Below are 27250 nucleotides of genomic sequence, written 5' to 3' on the forward strand. Positions count from 1 at the left end.
CTGAATTCCTCTCTGGTAATAAAATTTTGCTTTGTCAAATATTTCATAAAAGTGGGTAACTGGCTAGAGCCAAAAACAGGTTTTTGGGGTGTTGTGGGTTTTTTTTTGTTTGTTTGTTTGTTTTTTTTTTAGTGTAGAGATTTGTCTCATGTGATTTTTCTTAAAGTTGGACTTTCAAATTGAGCCAATATTTTTGTCCATCTGCAGGAATGCATGAAATATATTTGTTTGGAAATCAGCTCTCCTAACAATTTCTAAAATTATTAAAGAAACATTTGATTTAATAACTGTTTTGTCCCTTAACTACTCCCTGCTAAGCATCTTAAAGTGGGAAAGGAGGTTTTAGGAAGGTTTCCTTTTTTAAAAAAAGCCTGAGAAACTGGGACTTCCCTACATTTCAAAGCACAAAGGCCTATTATTCAAGGAAAGGGGCCAGGGAGGCAGAGTAATTCAGTTTTGTAGGCCACCGTGTACTTCTTCCTTTCTCCTGCCAAATCGAGGCTCACCCCGGTCCCAAGTGGACCTCAAGCGGGGCAGTCCTCTGTGAAAAAGTGAAAGCAATCGAGGAAAAAAGAAAAAGCAGCCAGCCAGGAGAGCCTGGGGAGCACTCATTATATGTGAATAGAGCCTGTGAAAGGGGCCTTTGCTTGGCTGCCTGGGTGGGGCCACTCCATTCATACTCCCATTGTAAATTCCATCTGTGTGCTATCATTTCCTGACCCAGATACGGGAAAATGTTTCTGCCATAAATTTCCCTAGGACCTTGCCTGGCCACAAAATCATCCCTGTGAAGTACACTGGGTCCTTGGGGAGGTAGTAAAGGTTTAAGATCCTGTTTGCCCATGATCCCCTCTCCCCGTTTACGGAAAGGTCTCTTTCCAATCTCCCCTGTTTTCCTCTCAGCAGCTGGGTCCTCAGTGAAATGAGATCAAAGTGAGATGGTCATGAGGAAAACTCCAGGGGAAATACGAAGCTCTCCTCTCCAGACACTTCAAATAAATATGCAGATCAAAGTCCTTGGTTAGCCCTGGAAAATTTGTGTATCATTATTAATTTTTATCATCAGTTCATATATAATTACTAGTAATGTGAGGCTATCAGTTTAGGAGTGATATGTGTTAAATAATCTCAATATGACCGAAAATAGTTTTGGAAACCTCACTTTTCAGGATGACAATTAAGCTGGAATTAAATTTTAGATTCACCATCCTTTGCCCTCGATACTTCACAATATTATTATTTATTTATGTTTAAGATTTTATTGACTTGAGAGAGAGAGAGAAAGAAGGTGAGAGAGCACAAGCAGGGGGAGCAGCAGAGGGAGAGGAAGAAGCAGGTTCTCCACTGAGCAGGGAGACTGACATGGGGCTCAATCCCAGGACTCTGGGATCACAACCTGAGCCGAAGATGGAAGCTTAAGTGACTGAGCCATCCAGGCACCCCCAAAATATTATTTACTATAGTCTGCCTACATTTTTTAGTAGAAGAAGTTTTCTGTAAATCCAATTATTAAATATATTGATATGTATCTGGCTAGCCCAAAGCTGATGCTAGGCAAGTATCACATGGTAACTTGACTACTGGAGTAAGTCTGAGAAACTGAGGGTGTATGTACAAAAAATAGATAGGATGCAGAGCAGTGGTTCTTAAACTCTAGCATGTGGGGGCATCTGGGTGGCTCAGTGGGTTAAGCCTCTGCCTTTGGCTCAGGTCGTGATCCCAGAGTCCTGGGACGGAGCCCTGTGTCTGCTTAGCAGGGAGCCTGCTTCCCTTCCTCTTTCTCTGCCTGCCTCTCTGCCTACTTGTGATCTCTGTCTGTCAAATAAATAAATAAAATCTTTAAAAAACAAACAAAAGCAAAACTCTAGCATGCGTTAGAATCACTTGAAAGAGTTTCAGATTCAGGAGTTCTGGGGGGAGGGCCTGAGAATGTGCATTTCTCACAAAAGCCCAGCAGAGCTGATGCTACTCTCAGACATCAAGCAGGACATTATATATATTCAGAGGCTCCATAACATCTGAATTCAGACTCAGTAAACATCCTGGTGCCTACCTACAGATGAAGGCCAAACGCTTTCTGCGGTAGTGGTTACGGGTCTTAATCCACCATATAGACACAAACTATTTTTATAACTCAACTTTCATCTTTATTTATTTATTTAGTAAAGGTTTTCTTTCTTTATTTGAGAGAGAGAGAGTGAGAGAAAGCATGAGAGGGGAGAAGGTCAGAGCGAGAAGCAGACTCCCCCTGGAGCTGGGAGCCTGAAGCGGGACTCGATCTTGGGACTCCGGGATCATGACCTGAGATGAAGGCAGTCACTTAACCAACTGAGCCACCCAGGTGCCCTCAAATTCATTTTTAGATCCTATTCAACCAGAGTGGCAAAATATAACCTCTGTTCCTCTGAAGCCTTCCTCCCATTTTCAGGGAGTGCCTCTAGGTTCTAGGAGCTCCTGGAGAATCGCAGTTGAAGGAGGGGGCGGGGTGGGAGAGAAGTGCACTCCGGTCCTTGCAATCGACTATCCATGCAGTTGTCAAGTGAAATTGCCATCATCCCTGTCAGGCCTGTAGGCTTCAATGCTCAGCGACCTACACTGACATTTCCTTCACCCCCAGGCTGCATGACCCCTTCCAGTCTAGCACCATTGGTGGGCCACCCTGGGGACCCAGAATCTGCCAACTATGTCCTTTCTGCTCCCCAGGGCTTTATCTAGAAGGGAGGGCACAGACCCCTCTCACTCTGGGTCCCATGTATCTGTGCTTCATTACACCCCCTCTGTCTCTCCTCCTTCTACTCACCTCCCTCCTCTGCCCAGAACAGTGGAATCCATTGCCAGTCTGAAGGAGAATCTCCCTCTCTCTTCAAACCCCTTGCTCTCACTCGTTTTGACCAGTCCTGGGGTCTCAGTATTCCACTAAGGGCTCTAGGCTTTTGAAAACCAAGGCCAGAAAGATTCCTATTTGTTTTTTCTGCTCTGACATTTCCTTTCCTGAGTTAATGAGCACAGAATGGCCTAGCTGCTTAAAGGAAAGGTGCTTAGAAGGAAGAAAGAATAAACTTACTTTAAATACACACATGTGTGTGCACGCACACACACACATATTAGCATTTTAGAATTATTACCCATTAAAAAAAAGGAATTATTACCCATTATTATCTTGCATTATCCACATTCTCCCATTTAGTCTTTTTCTTTTTTGAAGATTTTATTTATTTATTTGGCAGACAGAGATCACAAGTAGGCAGAGAGGCAGGTAGAGAGAGAGGAAGAAGCAGGCTCCCTGCTGAGCAGAGAGCCCGATGCGGGGCTCGATTCCAGGACCCTGAGATCATGACCTGAGCCAAAGACAGAGGCTTTAACCCACTGAGCCACCCAGGCACCCCCTCCCATTTAATCTTTAAGGCAATGCTGTGAAGTAGAGAATATTCTTCCATTTTATAGATGAGAAAACTGGGGCCCAGAAAGATTAAAAAGCCTTGCTTAAAGTCACAGAGATCAGGTTTTGAACTTGGGGCTTCTGGTTCTGAATCCAAGGCTAAATACACTATACCTCAGCTTAACCTCCAAATGAAGAAAAGGGTGAGAGAGAAGTCTGTCATTGGAAGGCAAAGCCCAGTATACCAATCAGCAGATGAGTCTCGGGAAATAATTTGGCCTAAGAGATACTAGTAAGCCAAAATGTAGGTGGTAACAAGAAAGAGTAAGAAACAAACCAAGAGACAGGATGTATGACAAGTTAAGAGGTTTGTAAACAGCAGAGCAGGACACTAAGGAGTCAAGAAGTTCAGAGTCAAGGCCACAGATCTGGGAGTAACCATTTCCTGACTATGAGAGACAGGTTAAGAGTCCAGAAAATCAATACCCAAACCAAAGTGTTCTGTGCCCCTCAAATCCTGAACAGACTAGGAATCAGGAATATACAGGGAGTCATGGAAGTAAATCAAAGCATCAGGAGTCAAGAGCTAGACGTTCAACTATGAAAGGGTACATCTACCTTTAAGTTGTCCTCCTGGGAAACAAAGAGCCTACAATTTGAGTAGGAACATGAGTGTAACAGGATGTAGCTGAGCAAAAAGCCACGACAAGAATGGAGGAGCAGAGATGAGAGAATATCCTCAGGGTCAAAAGGCATCTCACTGTGCGCAGGAAACATCTGTTATCTTTGTAAGGCATGTCCTCTTCTGAAAACCAAGCCCAACTCATCCTTTTGAGGAACAAATTCCCCCAACATGGTTCATGTCTTCCAACCAAATAAGCCCCAGGCATGGCAGAAGAGGGCCTGTCCTTCTGCAGTACCCTATCTCAATTCTTAGCCTATAGAAAGTGAAAGATCACAAGTGATAGTTACTGTTTTTAAGCCACACTGTTTTGAGATTGTTACACAGCAATAGCTAACTAATACAAAGTACAAGAACAAAATAGCAGATGGTTATTAGCTCAAGTGCTAACTCCAATCCGTGGATAGTTGTCTGGAGAAAGAGCTGAGCAAGAAAGGGGAGGTGAAATTAAATCATTGGTATCTGCCATTAAGTGGGAAGTGATAGCAACTGTGTTTTTTATTTGCCAACTGTGGTCAAAGACAATTAACTACAGAAAAGAGACACAGAAAGCAATGTTCAAAGAGAGAAAGGAAGAAAAAGACAGGTAGAGAGAAAAGTAGAAAAAGCCTGGACTTGACAATAAGATTCAAGGATTCCAATCCTGGCTACTTACCAGCCATGGGAACTTGGGTAAATTGTTAGCCTTCCTGCGCCTGTTTCCTCACCTGCAAAATCATGGGATTATTGTCAGGATTAGATTAAATGAGACTGTGATACAAATGTCTGGCAGAAGATCCTTAACAAATGGGAGTATATTGGGAGTCCTGGCTGAGTCTAAGCAAACTTTGGGTGTGTGGAATGTATTTCAGGTCCATTTGACTTTCAAAAACAGCAAAAAGTCACAGCATTCAAGATCTTCCTAAAGCTTTTTTCTCCAAAGAGCATCCAATGAAATACTAGGTCTACAGGATGTTATATGTTCCAAGACATACTAGTTATGTAAGATCTTAATAGGTATTACACAAATAAAAAGAGTTTGCTTACATACATTTACCAAGTGACCTAGCAATCCCATTCCTGGGTATTTACTTTAGAGAAGTGAAAATTTATATTTACACAAAAACCTGTACATAAATATTTACAGCAGATCTATTCAAAATCACTAAAGACTGGAAGAAACCTGAATATGTTTCAACAGTATAAATAAATTGTGGTATATTCCCTGATATTCCATATCACGGAATACTACTCAGCATTAAGACCTAAACACACACACACACATACACACACACACACACCCTAATAACTGATACATGCAATAACATGGATGAGTCTTAAAGGTATTACCTAAAAAAAAAGAATCCAGTCTCAAGGGCTACATGGCATGTAATGTCATCTATATGATATTTCTATAAAAGAGAAATGGCAAAAAGACAATTTATGGGTGGAGAACAGGTCAGTGGTTGCCAGGGGTTACAGAAGTAGGGGATGTGACTATAAAGGGGGACACAAGTGAGTCCTGGGGTATAATAAAACTATTCTGAACCCTGAATGTCGTCATGGTTACACAAATCCATGCACAAAATTTCATTGAAGTGTACATTTTAAAAAATGTTAATTTTTACTGTATATTATTTTTAAAAATAAAGTTAAAAGAAGAGTTCACATAAATGTGGGAAATTTGAAGCTAAAGCAAAATAGGATGCTTCACAACACGACTTCTCAGAGCCTTTAACATGTTTTAATCATGTTTAATTTAATAGGTACTAATTAATTGAATACTTATTTAATCACAAATTAGTATCTGTGGGGGCACCTGGATGGCTCAGTCATTGGAGTGTGTGGCTCTTGATCTTGGGGTCATCAGTTCAAGCCCCATGTTGGGCACAGAGTTTGCTTAAATAAAAAAAATTTTAAAAAATTTAAGGGCGCCTGGCTGGTTCAGTCAGTGGAGCATGCGACTAGGGGTTGTGAGTGTAGGCCCTGTGTGGGGTGGAAAGATTACTTAAAAATGGGGCTCCTGGGTGGCTCAGCAGGTTAAAGCCTCTGCCTTCAGCTCAGGTCATGATCCCAGGGTCCTGGGATGGAGCCCCACATTGGGCTCTCTGCTCAGCAGGGAGCCTGCTTCCCTCCTCTCTCTCTGCCTGCCTCTCTGTCTACTTGTGATCTCTCTCTCTGTGTCAAATAAATAAATTTTTAAAAAAATTAATTAAGAATGAAAAAAATTTAAAATCTTTTTTAAAAGTGAGTGTGATTCTTAAAAAGACCGAAAGAGAAACTATACAACATTTCCCCAACTTATTTGACCGCAGACCTTTTTTTTTCTCAGACCATCTCAGGAGCCTGCTACTTCCTAGATTTACTCTGAGAAAATCAGATTTGGTAATAGGTATGGGTATGACCTCTTGCCTTAATACCTAGGATCCAGAAAAAACTAAAATGGGAGGTTGTGAGTCGGGTACTACTTAACACTGAGTAACTGACACTGTCCTACACAAATGCCAGAATGAGGAGGTTATAAATAATAAAAAGTAATAAGTACTTCTCTGGCTTTTTTTTTTTTTTTTAAGATTTATTTATTTATTTGACAGACAGAGATCACAAATAGGCAGAGAGAGAGGGGGAAGCAGGATCCCCACTGAGCAGAGTGCACAATGTGGGGCTCGATCCCAGGACCCTGAGACCATGACCTGAGCCAGAAGCAGAGGCTTAACCCACTGAGCCACCCAGGCGCCCACTTCTCTGGCTTTTAAACTTTTGTGTATATATCTAAAGATATACACAAGGGCGCCTGGGTGGCTCAGTTGGTTAAGCGTCTGCCTTCAGCTCAGGCCATGATCCCAGTGTCCAGGGATGGAGTCCCTCATTGGGCTCTCTGCTCAGTGGGGAACCTCCTTCTCCTTCTCCCTCCCACCCCTCCCCCTGCTTGAGCTCTCTCTCCCTCTCTTAAATAAATAAAATCTTAAAAAGAAAATTTAAAAAAATACAAACAAATATTTCTGTGTGTATGGGTGTGTGGGTGTGTCTATCTTTCTATCACACACTTATTCTTATGTAAATATGCATTGGAAGAAAGCCTAGGATCCAAATGGATTTCACCAAAAGACTGATAGTGCCTAACTCTGCGGTAAATCCTGGGTAATATGAACTATTTTTTCTCTTTCTGCTTCTCTCTGTTTTCTGATTTTCATGCTGTGTGAATTACTTGTAAAACAAACAAAAATAGCTAAGGATTTAAACTAAGAAAATTTAAAAGTAAAATAAGCTATAATTCATTTGAACACCTACCATGTGCCAGGAACTGTACAAAGCACTTCTTATATATTCTCTCTCTTGCTGACTCCTCCCAGTGCCACAAAGAGGCACTGTTACTATTCCCATTTTAAAGATGAAGAAATGAAACTTGAAGCAATTTGCCCAACTAAAATGATGTGGATCGACTCTGGAATACAATTTTAGAAGCATACATGCACACCCCAGCTGTTTCTGTATGTACTACACTTTGGAAACAGCTGGCTCAGTTGACAACAATCTAAGTCTCAAAACCCAAATATGACCCAGCCCCAAATATCCTGATAATTTTCTTCTAGATAACTAAGAATGTGATAAAGTGAAAAATTTGATCACAATATTTTGAGGCTCCTTCTTGTAAGAGGTAGAGTCTGCATTCCTCAAAACTGAGCTGATCTTGGGTGCCTGGGTGGCTCAGTGGGTTATGCCTCTGCCTTCGGCTCAGGTCATGATTTCAGGGTCCTGGGATCGAGTCCCGCATTGGGCTCTCTGCTCAGCAGGGAGTCTGCTTCTGCCTGCCTCTCTCCCCACATGTGATCTCTCTCTGTGTGTCAAATAAATAAATAAAATCTTAAAAAACAAAAACAAAAACTGAGCTGATCTTGAGACTTATAAATTTGTCTAAATTTATAATTCAGAATTTCTGAATTCTTGGCTGATGGAATATGGTGGAAGTGATACAGAGTAGATTCCAGAGGTGTTCCAACTTCCACCTTCATACTCTTGGAACCCCAAGACCACTGTGGTATGAAGCCCTAAATGAAATACCACATAGAGAGTGAGGCCCAACTTCAACCCAAATGGGACCATAGCCTAGCTAACCTTACAAATGAACGCAGCCACATGAGTAAGCCCAAGCAACACAAGCAGCGGAAAAACTATCCAACAAACCCACTAAATAGTTCAGAGTGATATATTCTTGTTTGTTCAAGCCATTATGTTGTGGGGTGACTTGTTATGCAGCAATAGTTAACTGATACAACTTGAATTTCTCTTAAGTTGTTGAGGTGTCTGGGCTGAGTCAATGCTACGAAGACATACTAGCAGAATGTGGTTAAAAAAAAAAAAAAGTTTTAGTGAGGCTCTCTTGTACCTCTTTTCCTAATAGAGAGATCATGCCCACAGTCCAGGCCCAGAGAGTGACTACAGATCTCAGACTCTTTCCATGTAGACCAAAGGTTTCTTCTTCTCAACACAGAACTAGCATACAAGTAAACAGATACCGGTAAGAAAGTGAGGAAGATTACATAAAAAAGAATATCAAGAGAGTTCCTTCTGGGGCGCCTGGGTGGCTCAGTGGGTTAAAGTCTCTGCCTTTGGCTCAGGTCATGATCCCAGGGTCCTGGGATCGAGCCCCGCATCGGGCTCTCTGCTCAGCAGGGAGCCTGCTTCCTCCTCTCTCTCTGCCTGCCTCTCTGCCTACTTGTGATCTCTGTCTGTCAAATAAATAAATAAAATCTTAAAAAAAAAAGAGAGAGAGAGAGAGAGAGCTCCTTCTATGTGAAAAGCAATGAAATACAACCATAGACATGCACATGCACACATCTAGCTATTCATATGCACTCCACTTTAAGGGACAGCTGGCTCAGTTGCATAGAAAAAAATGTATGCTGAAATCAATTAATTGTTTTCCTTTGCTTTTATAGCACATTAGGTTTTCCTTCCAAGATTTAGTGAGTCATGAAACATATTAACAGTGGAGTTTCGATTAAAGATAGAAGACAAGGGTCATTTACCTACGACTAAATGCTTCTTCAGTAATAACAGACTGGAGAGCAAAAGGAACTTGCTGCAAGGAGACTATGAAAAATTGTTACCACAGCCATCATTTTCATTCAAACACAAATGGCTCGAGACCAGAAAATCATATTAGATCAAAACATGACATGGAACCCACGGCTAACACCAAGAAATGTTCCTGGCACGTAGGTACTCCCTGTCAAAATCAGCAACCATGATAATAGGAAAAACCCTAGCCTCCTGATTATTGCCTCTCTTGACAGGACAACTCAGCATATTTTCGTTTTACGAAATACCAGGATGCTGCTGCAGATTAATTCAACTCCTAAAATAAAATTATAGTCCACGTTTTAAAAGCAACATCACCCACTAAAGAGTGCACTGCTGTCTGGGGTTTGATGATGACAATCCTTTTCAGAAGAAAGCGCCTCACAGGGAAAAGAATACAGATGGTATCTTGTGGCTCCTTCACAGTGGGTCACTTTGCATTCCTTGCCCTCTTTTAAATGCTACTGACAAAACGCCCTCTCAGTCTTTCCTTCCTCTTCGTTTCTCAAATTTCTTGGCAGTCCCTTTGTTGATTTCAATCACTTGGCCCCTTCTAATTCCCCCTTTCCTTGAACCTTTTCTTCTCTTTTCTGCCTTACCTGATACACAAAGAGTGTAACTGCTCCTCACATGACAGCCCCGCATTTCTCTGGTGTTGGCACAAAGAAAGAATTCTCTCTCAAAGAGGGTCTGGTTACCCTGCAATTTTCCATGTCCTTCTCTTCTCAAAGATACAGGTCGATCGGTCTGAGTGTGTGCGAGGGGCGTGGGGAGTGTGTGTGTGTGTGTGTGTGTGTGTCTGTCTGTCTGTCTGTCTCTGTCTCTCTCTCCAGGCATCCAATCTGTGATAAAAGAGCGAGACTATGTTTGGTTAATATTCAGACTGAGGGAAAGTAGGACTTAATCATAAGCAAATTTTAAATGGCTCTTTCAAGCATTTCCTTAGAGAGGTACCAGACATAGCTTCTAACACAGAAGTAGAAATTAAATTCAAGTCAGCAATTGCTAAATGTCTACGACCTGCCACACCTCATACTGGGGATAGAGACCTAAGCTAAAGCTTAGGTTCCGCCATCAAGGGATGTTAATTATTTATTTATTTAGAGAGAGTGTGCATGCACAAGCAAGGGGAGGGGCAAAGGAGAGAGAGATAGAGAGTATCTCAAACATACTCTGTCCTCAGCACGCAGCCCAATACAGAGCTCTATCTCAAGACCCCAAGATCATGACCTGAGCTGAAATCAAGAATCGGACTCTTAACTGAGCTACCCAGGCACCCAAAGGAGAAACCTTTAGAAAGAAAAATTACAGGCGCCCATGGATGGCTCAATCCTGAAGTGTCTGCCTTCAGCTCAAGTCATGATTCCAGAGTCCTGGGATTGAGCCCCGCATCAGGCTCCCTGCTCAGTGGAGAGCCTGCTTCTCCATCTCCTAATCCCCCCGCTGGTGTTTCCTCTCTCACTGTGTCTCTCACTGTCAAATAAATAAGTAAAATCTTTGAAAAAGAAAAAGAGGGACGCCTGGGTGGCTCAGTTGGTTAAGCGGCTGCCTTCCGCTCAGGTCATGATCCCAGCGTCCTGGGATGGAGTCCCATATCGGGCTCCTTGCTCGGCGGGGAGCCTGCTTCTCCCTCTGCCTCTAGCCTGCCACTCTGTCTGCCTGTGCTTGTGCTCTGTGTGTCTCTCTCTAACAAATAAATAAAAATCTTTATAAAAAAAAAAAAGAAAGAAAGAAAAAGAAAAAGAAAAATTATAAAGAAAAACAAAGAATAACCTAATAACAATAATTTGTTAAGAAAACCTAACAAATATCACCTGAGTATCACCAACTGGAAAGAAATTCTTAGTATACTGAGATTCTGTTTCTTTATTTTTAATATGGGTATAACAACAATATTAATAATACTTGTTTTTGCAAAATGATTACTATGGGAGTCAAACTGGACTATGACCAAATGTATCTTCCAACTCTGCAATTAAATTTCATTTCCATTTGATCAGTATTTATTTAGTGCCTATCTTGGGCGAGGTCCTGTGAAAATAAAAAAAGGAAGTCCATAATCCCCAAAATGAAAGCACCCAACACCAGAGGGAATAGAGAGACACATCAAAAATATAATATAGTGTGATTATGTGTGGTAACAGAGATACACAGAAAGTGTACCAGATCTTAGAGGAGAGATGAAATTTTCCAGCCAGGAGTCTGGTGAGTAGGGAAGAAAGGAAAAGTGCATTAGAGGATGCTACAGAAACAGGGAATATAATAACAAGTATCTCTCATTAAGGCCCTTCTGTGTAGTGGTCACTATAGTAAGCCCTTCACAGACGACTTTCTCAATAAATAAAGATTACCTAGAGGGCTTTCCTTCTTGAAAACATCATGCCCTGTTAACTTACAGAATTTGGTTTTGGTGACTGTCAGGTCTCAATAGACCTAGAGAGACTAACAGCCGATTGCCCAGATGGAAAAGGGGGAAAGCACTGAAACAAAAGTACAAAGTGATGGGTTCTCACCCTGCTGTTACTATGTGTCTTTAGGGATGTCTCTTAGCTTGCTAGTCCTCAATTTCCTAATCTGCAAAATGGACTTTAATACAAGCTGACCTTGTGAGGTTGTTGGCATAACAGATGTATAAAAGGCTTACCAGTCTGTCTTAGTCCTCCGCAGGGTAAGGCCCAGGCTGGAAATTCACTTGCCTATAGAGCCTGGGAGGTAACATAACTGAGTGAAGCAGGCCTTTGGAAATTCTGCCAATTGTTGTATCAGTTAGCTCTTGCTATATAACAAATCACCCTACAACTTAGTGACTTAAACCAACAGTGTATTACTTTTCACTGTTTTATGGGTTTGATGGGTAGTTTTTCTGCTGCTGTTTTGACTGGGCTCACTAATATGGCTAATATTCAGTTGTAAGGTTAGCTGGGGGCTGGGTTCATTTGGAAGAGCAAAACAGCTACTCCTCGTTGGTTAAAGTTGAATGTTGTCACATAGAAAATTGGATCCCTTGGCACCAACCTACTATTCCCGAAAAATTGATATATTTGTGTGTGTGTGTGTGTGTATGTGTAAATCCCTGATTTTTAAATATTAACTATTTTTATTAACAGAAAATATTGTATGAGCCTACAAAATGTATTTATGGATTGGATTTGGGGCCTACAATTGGGACTCTCCCTGTGAAGTAGAGTTTTTAGCCAGCCTTTACTCCTGTGTCCAGTCTATTGGGTTTTCCTTAGGCCCAAAGGGCTATAGCAGGCATACCTGTGCTCTCTTTCTTAGTCTGATCTCTTGGTCAATGGTTCTCAAGATGTGGTTCACAGATTAATAGGGTCAGCATCACCTGAGAATTTTTTTTTTTTAAGATTTTATTTATTTATTTGAGAGAGAGAGAGCGAGAGCATGAGAAGGGGGAGGGTCAGAGGGAGAAGCAGACTCCCTGCCAAGCAGGGAGCCCTATGCGGGACTCGATCCCGGGACTCCAGGATCATGACCCGAGCCGAAGGCAGTCACTTAACCAACTGAGCCACCCTAGGCGCCCATCACCTGAGAATTTGTTAGAAATGCAGATTCTTAACCCTACCAGACCTACTGATTCAGACACTCTAGGAGTGGGAGCTCCAGGTGAGTCTCATGCTTACTAGAGAGAACTACTGCTTTCTACACAGACCTGAGAAGGGAAAGGGTGGGAGGGATATAAAGACTAACTTTCAGAACTAGAGAAATTCTCCTCCTTGAGCACCACCAGGCAAGCCAGACTCCCATTTTTAAGAAGACGAGATAACAACAAGCCAGACTGCGTGGCACATACCAAAAGGGCCATGGGCGCAGTGCCTTCTGATCAAGAAGACTTCACCCTGGAGGGGGCACCTGGCTGGCTCAGCTGGAAGAGCACGCTACTTTTGATCTTGGGGTTGTGAGCTTGAGCCCCACGCTGGGTGTAGAGATTACCTAAATAAAAAAATTTTTTTAACTTGAAGAAGAAGAAGACTTGACACTAGTTCTCAGTCCTTCCTGTGTGCCAGAGTCAGGAGAACTTTACAAAATACTGATGCCTGGGTCCCAACCTAGAGATTCTATTTTTTTTTTTTTTTAAGATTTTTATTTATTTATTTATTTGATAGACAGAGAGAGATCACAAGTAGGCAGAGAGGCAGGCAGAGAGAGAGAGGGGGAAGCAGGCTCCCCGCTGAGCAGAGAGCCCGATGTGGGGCTCCATCCCATGACCCTGAGATCATGACCTGAGCTGAAGGCAGAGGCTTAACCCACTGAGCCACCCAGGCACCCCACAACCTAGAGATTCTGATGCAAGCAGTCTGAGCTGGACCCTCAAGAGTCTTAAATGCTCTGCAAGTGGCTCTAATTCGCAATCATGGGAATTGGGCCTTGAAACAAGAGAGAAAAGAAACTGGTAACTATAGATGTCTCTGCCGGAAAGCACTGGGGAATTAGAAGACTGGGAAAGAGTCTCACTTTTTAAAATCTACTCTCATAATGGGAACTTCCTCCAGGTCTTCCTTCCTTGAATTTCTAGCAGATTAGCATTCCAGTCACTTCCCACAGAGCACAATGCTTAGTAATGAATGCATTCAATGCTTTGCAGGACTTGTCTTTGGGAAATTTATTTTCTTAAAAAAAAAAAAAATGTTAGCTGGGGCACCTGGGTGGCTTGGTTGTTAAGCATCTGCCTTCAGCTCAGGTCACAATCCCACGGTCATGGGATCGAGCCCTGCATCGGGCTCTCTGCTCAGCGGGAAGCCTGCTTCTCCCTCTCCCACTCCTCCTGCTTGTGTTCCCCCTCTCACTGTGTCTTTCTCTGTCGAATACATAAAATCTTAAAAAAAAAAAAAAAAGAAAGAAAGAAAGAAAAGAAAGGGAAGAAGGGAGGAAGAGAGAGAGAAAGAGAGAGGGAAATGGGTAGAACTAGAACATGAACAAATAGGAAAAAGGAGATATTTGCAAAAATATCTAAGCAAAAGAAACACTTTGGACAAAGGTTGGAGGTGAATTCTGCAAGGGCCATGTAGAAATAATGAGAAAAGCAGCTTACCTTGAGCAGAGGTATGTGCTGGGAAATGGAAAGAGATAAACAGGTGTAACAGAAGACTGATCTTAAGTCAGGGTTCTCCAGAGAATTAAAACCAATAGAATGTGTAGCCTATATGAAGAAATATGAGGAAGTGGCTCATGTGATTTGGAAGCTGAGAAATCACAAGATCAACAGGGTAAGTCAGAAGCTAGAGAGCCAAAAGAACTGATAGTGTAACTGCAGTCTGCTAAAGTTTCAGTCTGAGTCTGAAGACAGGAAAAAGTTGATATCCCCGTTTGAAGGCAGGAGAAATTCTCTTGTACTCACAGGAGGATGAGACTTTTTGTTCTATTCATACCTTCAACTGATTGGATGATGCCCCCCCACATTAAGGAGGGCAACCTGCTTTACTCAATCTGTGGATTTAAATGTTACTTCATACGAAAACACCCCTACAGAAAGATTCAGAATAATAGTTGACCAAATACTGGGCCCCTTGTGAAGTAATAAGGGGAAACCTCTCTAGAATGGAGTGGGAAGGCCACCAGGGGGAGCTCTCACACCTTACCACTCTGTGTCAGTTGCAGACTTAACAGGAAGAGAGGGACATTTTAAGTGGACACTGCTTTATCATCCCAGCAGGAGGAAGAAAGACTCTCCTCCTCCCCTGGCAACAGCCCAGCCAATGAGAAGCAGTCACAACTCAACCAATAAAAAGCCACTATACTTCTAGTGCCCAGTTTACCCTAATGGACTCTTTGTTTATAACAGCACTCCCAACTTCCCACTTTCCCCTATAGAAAAGACTTCTCTCCTTTATTCAGCAGTCTTGCCTATGATTCTGATATAATTTGCTTGTCCCTGATTACAATTTTTTGCTATTTATTTTTTTGTAAAATAACTGTCTATGTGATTTTGAAGGTTAACAATTCCATGGCCCACTCAAATTAACACATAAATTAACCATCATATAGAGTATGAACTTGAATCTGTGGAACAGTGTTTCCAAAATGTGGTACATGTAGACCTAGACCAATGAAACACTCTACAAAAAAAGGTTCTGTGAAAATGTGTCTCAGAAAACACTGCATTCTAAGGCATATAAACATATGAAAGCTATGAATCATCCTGTAGGAAAGAAATGGTTTATAACGCTGTCAACCTAGCATATCTCTGACATTTGATCACACAATCTGTTTTTTACTTAAAGCCTATTAATTTCCTGTGGAACAAAAGCTTCATATAAAAAACTTTGGGAAAAGCTAGTCCAAGCCATGAGACGATAATATAGATTTGGAACCTAAAAGGGGACATGAAAACAGGATTTTAGTAAGATAAATTTGGCTGTAATATGCAGTGATATAAAAGGAAAGAGATCCTGGAGGCAGAGAGAAGCTACTTTAGCAAGAAAGCTACTTTAGCAATCAAGATCTGAGGATAGACAGAGGCTTGCTCTTGGGTGGGAATGGGGGACAGGGGAGAAAGGAAATAAGACCTTTTATGGAAAAGTATCTGCATATATGAATTATAAATAGAAAAGAGTAGTAGAGAGCTCCAAAGTCTGGAGTTGGTAAGCAAAAGAATAAAGAGCCACTGATGGAGAAAGTTGCAAGGAAAGTTTTCAATATGTTATGTTTGCAGTCATGGTAGACAAAAGTCTGTAAGAAATATCTAGCAGTTTCTGAAATTATGAAACTTGTGTGAGAGATTATCAATCAATTTGGAAAAAAATTATAAATCAATATGGGAATCATCAGCACAGAGCTGGAAACTAAGCCACAAGGGTACCCTCTTACCCATTTCCCAATTTCCCTCAGATAGGCCATTCTCTTTGTAAAGGGCTTCATTTTGAACAATATGCTTTCTAAGCCAGTTTTAGGTCCTCCTAATAACAGCCTCACAAAGGAGCACTGAATTATATTCATTCCTGAGCACAGCTCTGGACTCTGGTGGTAGCCAAGCACCATCAGCAGTTAGTTTAAGGAAATAAGCCCCGGAGAAAGCTCTTTAGATATGCAAGGAGGATGAGCTTTGGAATTTCACATTTGTGAAGCACAAGTCAACTGGGAACAGAAACACTATGCCCTTCTTCCTATATGCTAATAGTACCTTTTATTACAGAGCCTATTAAGAAATCCCCAGGCCCAAGGCACCCAGACACCAGTAGGTTTTAAACAAATTTCATAAACCAAAAACCACACTTGTAATCTTCTGGCTGCTTGTACTCATGAACATACATTTAAGCAGTGCCAACCAATTCAGGAAGTACTTATAACATGCCTACTGTGCACTTGGCTCTGAAATGACCCATGTCTTTTCCCTTTTCCTTCACACTGGACCTCTGAAGTCACACAGTCTTATATTTGAATCCCACCTGTAACCTCTACTGATCACATGATTCTAAGCAAGTTACTTAAATGTAAGGGCCTTGATTTTCTCATCTACAAAAATGGGATTAAAAAACTCATTCATTTATTTATGCATTCATGTGCACATTCATTCATCCAATGAATACTTTGGAGCTCCTACCATAGCTTTGACTATATAATGTTCTGGGACTCTCCTAGTGGTGAAAGAAGCAGGTATAGGAGAGGAAAAATTTTTTCTCACCCCTCTTAGGGTACCTGGCTGGGTCTGAAAATTAAACTGACAAAAACTTACTAACAGGAAAAAAAGTATACAAATTTATATAAGTTTTACATGACAAAGGAACCCTCCTAAAGAAATGAAGATGCAAAAAAACCCTCCAAAACTGAGTGTATTTATGCTAGGTTTGATGAAGAATAGACAGAGACGGAAGAATATGACAGATTAGGGAGTGTGAAGGAAACTTAGGAAGGCCTGTTTGTTAGCATTCTTCTCAGCATCCCTTTGTCTTTAGTCTTTAGAGATAAGGATGCTCCCTCCCCAAAAACTTAAAAAAAAAAAAAAAAAAAGGCTCCTTTCCTCCAAGAATAGGAAAGGCAACCCTCAGACAAAGATTTTATGACTTATTTTAGAGAAGAAGCGTAAGCAGAGGTCAGAATGACCTTCATGCTTCTGCTGTGTTCTCAAACTCCTTCAATTTAAAATATTCAATATGGGGCTCCTGAATGGCTCAGTGAGTTAAGTGTCTAACTCTTGATCTTGGCTCAGGTCATGATCTCAGGGTCATGGCATCAAGCCCCACATTAGGCTCCATGCCGGGGGTGAAACCAGATTGCCTGCTTAAGAGTCTTTCTCTCAAAAAAAAACAGTCTTTCTCTCCCTTTCCCTCCCTCCACCCCTCCCCCTGCCAGAAAAACAAAAAAACAAAAAACAAAACCAGAAATGTATTTTATAAATAAATAAATAAAATATTCAATAAGACAGGGACACCTGGCTGGCTCAGTGAAGTGTGTGATTCTTGATCTCAGGGTCTTGGGTTTGAGCCCCGCGTTATGTGCAGAGATTAGTAAAAAATAAATAAACTTTTAAAATAATAAAAATAAAATAAAATACTTAATATGCTAAAATGCCATATTTGTGGTAGCCTGTCACAGGCATGGTCCCTATAGCACTGAAGCTGAAACCTTACTTGACTGTGAGGATAGTCAAATGAGATCATATATATAAACTACAAGATACAACGTATGTCATATATAAAGGTAACTCAGTAAGTGCTAGTTTTCTTCTCAAGGGTACCAGGATATGTGATCCCAAGATATATTTCTTTGTCATGTGGATTATTTTGAGCTAAAGTCACCTGAGAACCAACAGAGGAAGGAAAAGCTCTTATATTGCTTCCCTTTAACACTTAAAAATGGAGTATAAAGTTCCCCTTTCATATAAGAAATTTACATTTAGAGAGGAGATTTCCATTTGTGAGGTTATCTCTGTACCAGGAAGAAAGAAAATTTTATCACCTGTGAGACTCTTATCTGCATAACCAGACATCCCATCTTTATGTTTTCTCCTCCTGCCTTCCCATAACTTGCCTCCCCATCCACAAACCCCAAAACCTTTTTCCTTTGTCTAGCCTAAGATGGTATAAAAACCTCAATTACCTGGACATCTCGTTGAGTCTCGATTCTTTGTGAAACTCTGTCGTGTACCTGCATAATTAAAACTGGTTTTGTCAGCATGAAGATTCCTCAAAAAGTTGAAAATAGAACTACCCTATGACCCAGCAATTGCACTACTGGGTATTTACCCTAAAGACACAAACACAGTGATCCAGAGGGACACGTGCACGCGAATGTTTATAGCAGCAATGTCTACAATAGCCAAACTATGGAAAGAACCTAGATATCCATCAACAGATGAATGGATAAAGAAGATGTGGTATATATACACAATGGAATACTATGCCGCCATCAAAAGAAATGAAATCTTGCCATTTGCGACGACGTGGATGGAACTAGAGCGTATCATGCTTAGTGAAATAAGTCAAGCAGAGAAAGACAACTATCACATGATCTCCCTGATATGAGGAAGTGGTGATGCAACATAGGGGATTAAAGCGGTAGGAGAAGATTAAATGAAACAAGATAGGATTGGGAGGGAGACAAACCATAAGTGACTCTTAATCTCACAAAGCAAACTGAGGGTTGCTGGGGGAGGGAGGTAGGGAGAAGGCGGTGGGGTTATGGATATTGGGGAGGGTATGTGCTATGGTGAGTCCTGTGATGTGTGTAAACCTGGCGATTCACAGACCTGTACCCCTGGGGATAAAAATACATTATATGTTTATAAAAAAAATAATAAATTAAAAAAATTTAAATTAAAAAAAATAAATCTGGTTCTGTTCTTGTTAATCTATTCATTATCAGTTTGATTCCTGAGCCAGTAACACTAGGAAGGTAAAGAAAAAAGGTTTTTCCTCCCCTACACATCCTTCCCATATACCACAGAACACGTGACTATGGTGGCCAACATAAATGTGTGCAGCAGTGGGCTCCTGTCCCCACTAAAAGGCAGTGTACTCAGCATTAGCCAATGGTTTCCAGGAAGGGATACAGATACAACTTTCTAGATCTTCCCATATTAAAGAGGAGTAGGAAAACTGGGTGTGAAATACCCCTATTTTGAAATGTTGGCAACTAACTCCAAACCCTGGGTGGACCAAATAAAATCCATCTGACCCAGGGGCTGCCCACTTGTAACTTCCATAACAGACTCATCCTGACAAGGCAGGCCACTCAGATGACTCCTAGTTTTAAGTACTCTGAGCACTGTACAGGAAGACTAAGGCACCCTCCAGTAAAATCCTTATTTCACTCCAGCTTGGTCCCCATCAATCAGAACAACTCCATTTACACTCCAATGAAACAGGAACCTGGTGTGACAGGATCACTATCACCAGAGGAAAGGACGATCTCACCATGGGTCATCAGCTTGCATTATATAAATGAATCTAAAGGCTCGATATGAGGAAACAGTGAAAATGCACTGAACAGGGCAGTGAGGCACAAGCAGTTCAGGAACCGAATTGTGCTAATGGGACTTAAAGGACCAATCACAGATATTTCAGGAATATTCCATCAGCACTTTCAGGTGACATTTTCCCAGTGTGATACTGCTTTCATGCTTACTTGTCTCTGACTCATTCTTTCTGCTTCAATCTACTTTGTTTATAGATTTAATATCTGGCACTATTCCTCTAAAGAGCTCACGATCTCCCTCTGTCTTCTCTTCCCCCTCCTGCTTCAGAGCAAGACAGATGGAAAACTAAATAAGCAATGACAGACATAAAAAGATATGGATATGTCTATTGCTTTGGTTTGGGGCCCCAAAAGAAGCTGGCCCAACAGACACAAGACTGAAGCTGCTTCATCCCTTCCAGAAGAGTTTAAGCATTGCTGACTCCAAGCTACACCATGCTTTAGAAAACCCAATAATTATGGGCACCTGGGTGGCTCAGTTGGTTAAGCTCTTAGTTTCAGCTCAGATCACAATCTCAGGGTCCTGGGATGAAAGCCCCACCTCCAGTTCTGGGCTCAGTGCGGAGTCTGCTTCAGGATTCTCTCTCTCTCTTTCTCTCTCTGCTCCTCCCCACACTTGTTCTCTCTAATAAATACATTTTAAAAAAAGAAAACACAATAATTATAAATCTGTGCTAAGATCTACACTTACCACCCAACGTAAATGTGTTTCTTTTATTCTGCCACTTAACGGTAAATGAGCATTCCATGAGTCAGCCATGACCCTGACAGACCTGAGTCATGTAGAAGTCCATCACATGCTCTGAGAAGACAAACATCTGATAGCCTTCTCACCTATTGGCAAGGTCTGGGGCCAGTGAAACTGGCTCCCTGCCACATCCCTTACTGTGCGTGGGACACAAAAGGCTTATATAAGAGACACTGAACACACCCCACAATAGGTATATACTCCAACCCTGTAAGACAGGAGTTCCTTAAAGGGATGGACTATTGGGAAAGACAATAAGGAGACATTTGGGTGGCTCAGTCCATTAAGTGTCAACTTGATTTCAACTCAGGTCGTGATCTCAGGGTTGTGTGATCAAGCCCTGCATTGGGCTCCGTGCTTAGTACAGAGTTTACTTGAGATTCTCTCTCTCCAGCTCCCTTTGCCCCTCCCCCCATTCACTAACTAATGAACTAACTAACTAAATAAAATCTTAAAAAAAAAAAAAAGAAGAAGAAAAGACAATAAGGCCACTAAGAATAAATCACCATGAATGACGGAGTTTGTCAGGGTGAATGTCTTAGTCAGCTCAGGTTGCCATAACAAATTACCAAAACTAAAATAAATATCTTGATTATATTTCATGGGAATGAAAATAACTTTCATAGGAAACTGAGCTTGGTGGTACCCTATGTGTATGGCTAAAAATAGCCTTTAAATCACCAACTTTAAATTGGGAACTTTTTAACACTTCCATTACTTGATCTGTCTGGCATCTGATATTGACGACAACTCCTTTCTTGAATTTCCTCCCGTAACTTTCTTTTCCCTCTGAACCCCTCTGGCTATTTCTGGTATGCCCTGGCCAAGGCTGGTGCAGGTGAGGAGGCAGTAAGAAGAGAGAACACACAAGGATGTGCCTGTGGCACAGCACGAAATGGCGTGAAGCCGTGGTACCTAGACCCTTAAGGGCTGCAGGGCCCATACCCAGCCTACAGCGCAGGGAGTGGCAGATCAGACTTGAGAGGAGCTGTGCCGACCCCTGGGCTTTGGTCACAACCCCACAAGAGCAGAAGAAACCCCAGAGTCTCCTTTCCTGTACCCGTTGCAGGGCTAGCTTGCAGACTCCATGGCAAGCTGAAATGAAAGCAACCTTGAACTTGTGCAACTGGTCATTCTTGCCTGGTTCTGAACCTGGCTTAGTCTATTATGGGCTGGCCTACCTCACTGCTTCTTGGTCTTCTCAGTGACTTCCTCTCCTTCATCCAGCCCTGTACTGTGGAGATTCCACAGGGCTCCCTGTTCACCTGTTATCTCTCTCTGGACACTCTCCAGGCAACCTGAACAACCACCCAGTTTTAACAACCGCCCATATGCTGATGATCTCTGATTCTTTATCTACTGATTGATCTGAGCTTCAGACTTATGTACCACAGCTTAGTACACGTCTCCTATATCCCTCAAACTCCGCGTGTCAAAATTCAATTTATTCTCTCCCTCCACAATGTAGTCCTCTTCTTACACTCTCCTTGTCAACTAGACCCTCATTAACTCAGCTGAACAAGCCAGGAAACTAAAACCTAGGAAACTAAATCAGAGTTGGCTCTGAGTTTCTTTAAATGCATATTTGAAGGTACTATGAGGATATGGATGAATCATGTTGACTCTTTTAAAGGATCAATTTTATTGTTTTTTTTTTTAAGATTTTATTTATTTATTTGACAGAGATCACAGGTAGGCAGAGAGGCAAGCAGAGAGAGACGAGGAAGCAGGCTCCCTGCTGAGCAGAGATCCTGAAGTGGGGCTCGATCCCAGGACCCCGGGATCATGACCTGAGCTGAAGGCAGAGGCTTTAACCCACTGAGCCACCCAGGTGCCCCAATTTTATTGTTTTTTAAAGATTTTATTTATTTGTTTGACAGAGAGAGACACAGTGAGAGAGGGAACACAAGCAGAAGGAGTGGGAGAGGGAGAAGCAGGCTCCCCTCTGAGCAGGGAACCTGATGCGGGGCTCCATCCCAGGACCCTGGTATCATGACCTGAGCCGAAGGCAGATGCTTAACAACTGAGCCACCCAGGCAACCCAAAAGATCAATTTTATTACTGACTTGAAGGTATGGCATGTGTTTATAGTTCTCATAGGACTCCTGAATCTGTCTCCAATCCGCTTTTCCTTCTCTTTCCTCCTCTATCCCACTGCCATATCCCTAGTTCTTCCTTGCATTGTCTTTTGCCTGAACCTCTGCCGTAACCTCTCATCCAATTGTCCCCGTTCATATTCTTCTAACCACTGTGGCCAAAGCAATCTTTTGTGTTTCAAGTATATTTAAACACCTTTTCTTCTTATTATAGAAGTAATGCATGCTTATCGTAAACATTTGAGAAAAGTCTGTAATAGTACAAAAAGATCATGACTATTAACACTGTATTATATATACTTTGAGCCATATTCTACGAATAGACACACATCTTTAGATGAAAAGGATTAGGTCATACATAATTTATATGCCCTACTTTTTAAAAAATAAGTGTTGCAGGAGTGCTTAGGTGGCTCAGTCGGTTAAGTATCTACTTTTGGCTCAGATCATAATCCCAGGATCCTGGGACTAAGTCCCACATCAGGATCTCTGCTCAGCAGACAGTCTACTTCTCCCTCTCCCTCTACACTCCACTATCCGCCCCTGCCATCGGCTCATGCTTGTGTGCACTCTCGCTCTCAAATAAATAAATAAGATCCTAAAAAAAATAGTATTGTACAAGTAAATAAATAAATAAAAATTAATGTTGTGAACAATTCCCTAATATAAAAAATATTTTAAAATATGCTATAATAATCATCTTATACATGCATCTTTGTTCACATTCATAATTATTTCTTTAGGAGTGGAATTGCTGGGTGAAGGGGTAGTGCATACTTTAAGACTTTGAACCTGTTGCCAAATACTCTCTGGTAAGGTTTCATCCATTTATTATACTTCTGCCAGTAAAGTGATTTAACAACCAGATTGTTACTCAAAGACATGGAAGAATTTACAGGTCCAAGAACATAAGACCCATAAGACCAGAGAAGGCCCAGAAGTAAGGCTGTCACAGTCACTTAGGCCAGCATGTTTCCGGGCATGGTTGTGGCCTCATGGAGTCTTCCTAATAAACCGTGAACCATGAATAAACAACCATGAAAAGAGATCAAAGTATGCAAGTTCTTTCTGCAACTCTTAGAGTAAATGCCATGCAAAGCCAGGGACTTTCATTTTTAAATATGACTAAGTACTTAATAGCCTCCTTCTTTAATTATTAAGAGGGATTAAATTTTGATATTCACCAAAAGGAAAAAAAGACGGGCAGTACCGCTAATTACTGAAAACTTGGGCTGCCACAGAAAAGTTAGCAATGATATAAATTTCCTGCTGCATATGTGACAACTACAGATTGCTGGAATTTCCACAGTTTTCAAGAAAGACGCTTTTTTGTTTGGGGCACGAGGGACTCCATAGTGCCTTGAGTTTCAAATACAGCAAGCACTTCTTTATGTGTTACTTCTCATCTCAAATATCATTGTCTTTCTATTTTTGATCATTTTGTTCAGGCATAAACATTATGACGCTGCTGTTCTGCGTTGCCATTTTACTCCTCTAGAATTTCTTTATCATCAAATTCTTTTCCCACCAGAAGTAGAATGGATGGGTTTGGTGTATTGTGGGGTCTCAGGTACCAATTAAGTTAGCATCTTTGACAGTTGACAGTCTGAATGCCTCAACATCTCTCTACCCTGACTCTAGGCTGGTTGACTCAGTTTGTTAACTAGGAAAGAGGCCTGGTAACTTAATGTCTATGTGACAATCAAATGTATGAAAGGAAGAAAGAAAAACAGAGTGGCTGAAGACAGTTTTGAGAGGGGGTGATAGGAGGCTCACAGACTTACCCATTCTCCTCTCAACTCCGTTTTTAAAACACTGGTCTTACGTGACGGACGAATATATGAAGAAACACAACAGGATTCTATTAAACATTAAGAGGGCGTGGGCGCCTGGGTGGCTCAGTGGGTTAAGCCGCTGCCTTTGGCTCAGGTCATGATCTCAGGGTCCTGGGATCAAGTCTCGCATCGGGCTCTCTGCTCAGCAGGGAGCCTGCTTCCTCCTCTCTCTCTGCCTGCCTCTCTGCCTACTTGTGATTTCTCTGTCAAATAAATAAATAAAATCTTAAAAAAAAAAAAAAACATTAAGAGGGCCAAGAAGTCTGAGCTACTACTAGCATAGTGGACACCTTAACGAGGCTGTGTTGAGAACTGCATCAATACTGTTTTGTACTCGGCCCATGCCACCCAGCCACTGGCCTGCAGATTTGGGAAACTCCTGATTGGAATGTAAAAGACCAGCAGGAAAGAGGAGAGAAAGATTCTCCTACAAGAGAGACTACCCTTGGCAATGCAGACATCTCTATAATCGGTTCTGGTTATAGGTCCAAAGCTTTTTATTTTCTCATCTAGCCCTGGGAAGTCGTGATTTTAAAATGCATGGGGTTTACCTTCACAAGCAGCTTATGAGAGAATATGGGAATCTCATTTCCACCAGTCCAGCTTGCATTTCAACAGGGATTCCATAATGTTACCAGCCCGAGACAGGACCGATCACTATGTGGTAGTTCATTTCCATTGCCATGTGGAGAAAAAGGAGAAGAAAAAATTAGCTACATCAGTTCTATTTGATTCTTGTCACATTCCCATTGCCAAGAGCAGTGTAGTTACTCACCAACAGGTGCTAGGAACATCCACGCTCAGAGACATGCTCAGACATTTGTTCAGCTGTTACTTAATAGGTCTGTTCTTTTCCATAACCAAGGCCCCTGGTTAAAATATTTAGTAACACCAAAACTGGGCTCACCTCAACAGCAGAACTTTCTGTGTAATCCTAGGTCAGCTGTGAATCACAAGTAATTCTATTTCACCCAAGACAAAGTTCTAAAATCTCTTCTCTGCGCATCCTCTGAGTGAAGGCAAAACATTTATGAGGGTCCCAGGCAGGCCACAAGTAAGGGCAGAACAGAAGATGCAATGACAGGGGAAAAAAAAAAAAGATAAGAAAGAAGAAAGGAATAATGTGAATAATGTGGAAAGAGAAAGGAGAAAGACTAAAAGTATAAAACATTTTTAAAAATGAATGTGAACTACCCTATGACCCAGCAATTGCACTACTGGGTATTTACCCTAAGGATACAAACGTAGTGATCCGAAGGGGCATGTGCACCCAAATGTTTATAGCAGCAATGTCCACAATAGCCAAACTATGGAAAGAACCTAGATGTCCATCAACAGATGAATGAATAAAGAAGATGTGGTATATATACACAGTGGAATACTATACAGCCTCAAAAGAAATGAAATCTTGCCATTTGCGACGACGTGGATGGAACTAGAGTCAATCGGAGAAAGACAACTATCATATGATCTCCCTGATATGAGGAAGTGGAGATGCAACATGGGGGGTTCAGGCGGTAAGAGAAGAATAAATGAAACAAGATGGGATTGGGAGGGAGACAAACCATAAGTGACTCTTAATCTCACAAAACAAACTGAGGGTTGCTGGGGGGAGGGGGGTTGGGAGGGGGTGGTGGGGTAATGGACATTGGGGAGGGTATGTGCTATGGTGAGTGCTGTGAAGTGTGTAAACCTGGCGATTCACAGATCTGTACCCCTGGGGATAAAAATATATGTTTATAAAAAATAAAAAATTTTTAAAAATAAATAAAAATAAAAATGAATGTGAATGGTCGCATTTATAGCAGCACTGAACCGCCACAGGTTATGGGTATGGAGTGTCATCTACTCCAGGCCGGACACTGTTCTCAGGGCTTTCACATGCATTATTTAAGTCATTCAGTACACATTCACTGCAGGCCTTCGGTGTGCCAGGCATTGTTCTAAATAAAAAGTGCTCGGTAAAGAACAAAATGGATAAAAAAATTTCCCCGTTTTCAGAGCTTACATTTTGGTAAGAAAGAGCTTACTTAATTGTCACAATAAGGAAAAGAGATAGAAAAGGCACAGAAAGAAGGCAAAGACATGTATAGACAGAAACAGAGAGGATTTAAGGAAGGAAAGAAAAAGGAGATGAAAGTTAAGGAATCATCCTCAGGGCTTTGAGATGCTGGATTCAAAGAATAAGTCTCTGTTTGTGCTTCAGATCCTCCAACGTAAAGGCTTTGGAAGGTCCCACCGTAACCAATCTAGTGAAAAGTATGAATTGTAAATGTGTGAAAAAATATGTTTCTATATTATCTCAAATGTATATAGCAATTTGAAATGCTGACAAAGTCTCTCTGAGCTGATACACAGCAATTTTCTGGTTTAAAAGAAAAGACATATTTGTAATAAACAGTGTTCATCTGCACACATATCTCTTGTCTCTCCCAGACTATTCCAGTAAAAGAGAAGGGAGATCAGTGACCTAAGGAAAGGTGGGTTAGGTATTTGGCTGACTCCCTCACCAGCACCAATTATAATACTAACAGATACTATTTACTGAGGACTTTCCATTTCATACATAACAAACTATTCCAAAACTTAGTAGTTTAACAACAGTAATTTATTTCTTTTAATTTTTAAAAAGATTTTACTTATTTATTTATTTGAGAGAGAGAGCACAAGCAGGGGGAGGAGCAGAGGGAGAGAGAGAGAAGCAGGCTCTTTGCAGAGCAGGGAGCCTTAGGGCCTCTATCCCAAGATCTTAGCTCATGACCTGAGCTGAAGTCAGATGTTTAACAGACTAAGCCACCCAGGTGCCCGAACAATGATCTATTTCTCATAATTATGTACATTAGCAGGTCAGTGTTCTGATCTCACTTGGTACACTCATGGCTGGGCTTGAGCCAGGGCTTAGGCTGGGCTTCCTTACCTAGTGGCACAAATGATCCAAGAGAGTAAGACAGTCCTCTTAAGACATATGCTTAGAACTAGCTAATAACATACCTGGCACATTACACTGGTCAAACCAAGTCA

General features: G+C 41.5%; 1 long non-coding RNA gene across 1 annotated transcript in view; it reads right to left on the bottom strand.

Moving 5' to 3' along the window:
* The window catches only part of LOC116580182, a 75609-nt gene that overhangs the window by 40499 nt on the left and 7860 nt on the right, over window positions 1-27250 (bottom strand). The window contains exons 3-4 of the long non-coding RNA XR_004281540.1: window positions 24781-24886; window positions 4717-4768 (exon numbers count right to left, since the gene is read on the bottom strand). This is a non-coding gene — a long non-coding RNA (uncharacterized LOC116580182). The remainder of the gene's footprint in view (window positions 1-4716; window positions 4769-24780; window positions 24887-27250) is intronic.

This window comes from Mustela erminea, chromosome 1 (genome assembly GCF_009829155.1).
Source record: "Mustela erminea isolate mMusErm1 chromosome 1, mMusErm1.Pri, whole genome shotgun sequence".
Lineage (NCBI taxonomy): Eukaryota > Metazoa > Chordata > Mammalia > Carnivora > Mustelidae > Mustela > Mustela erminea.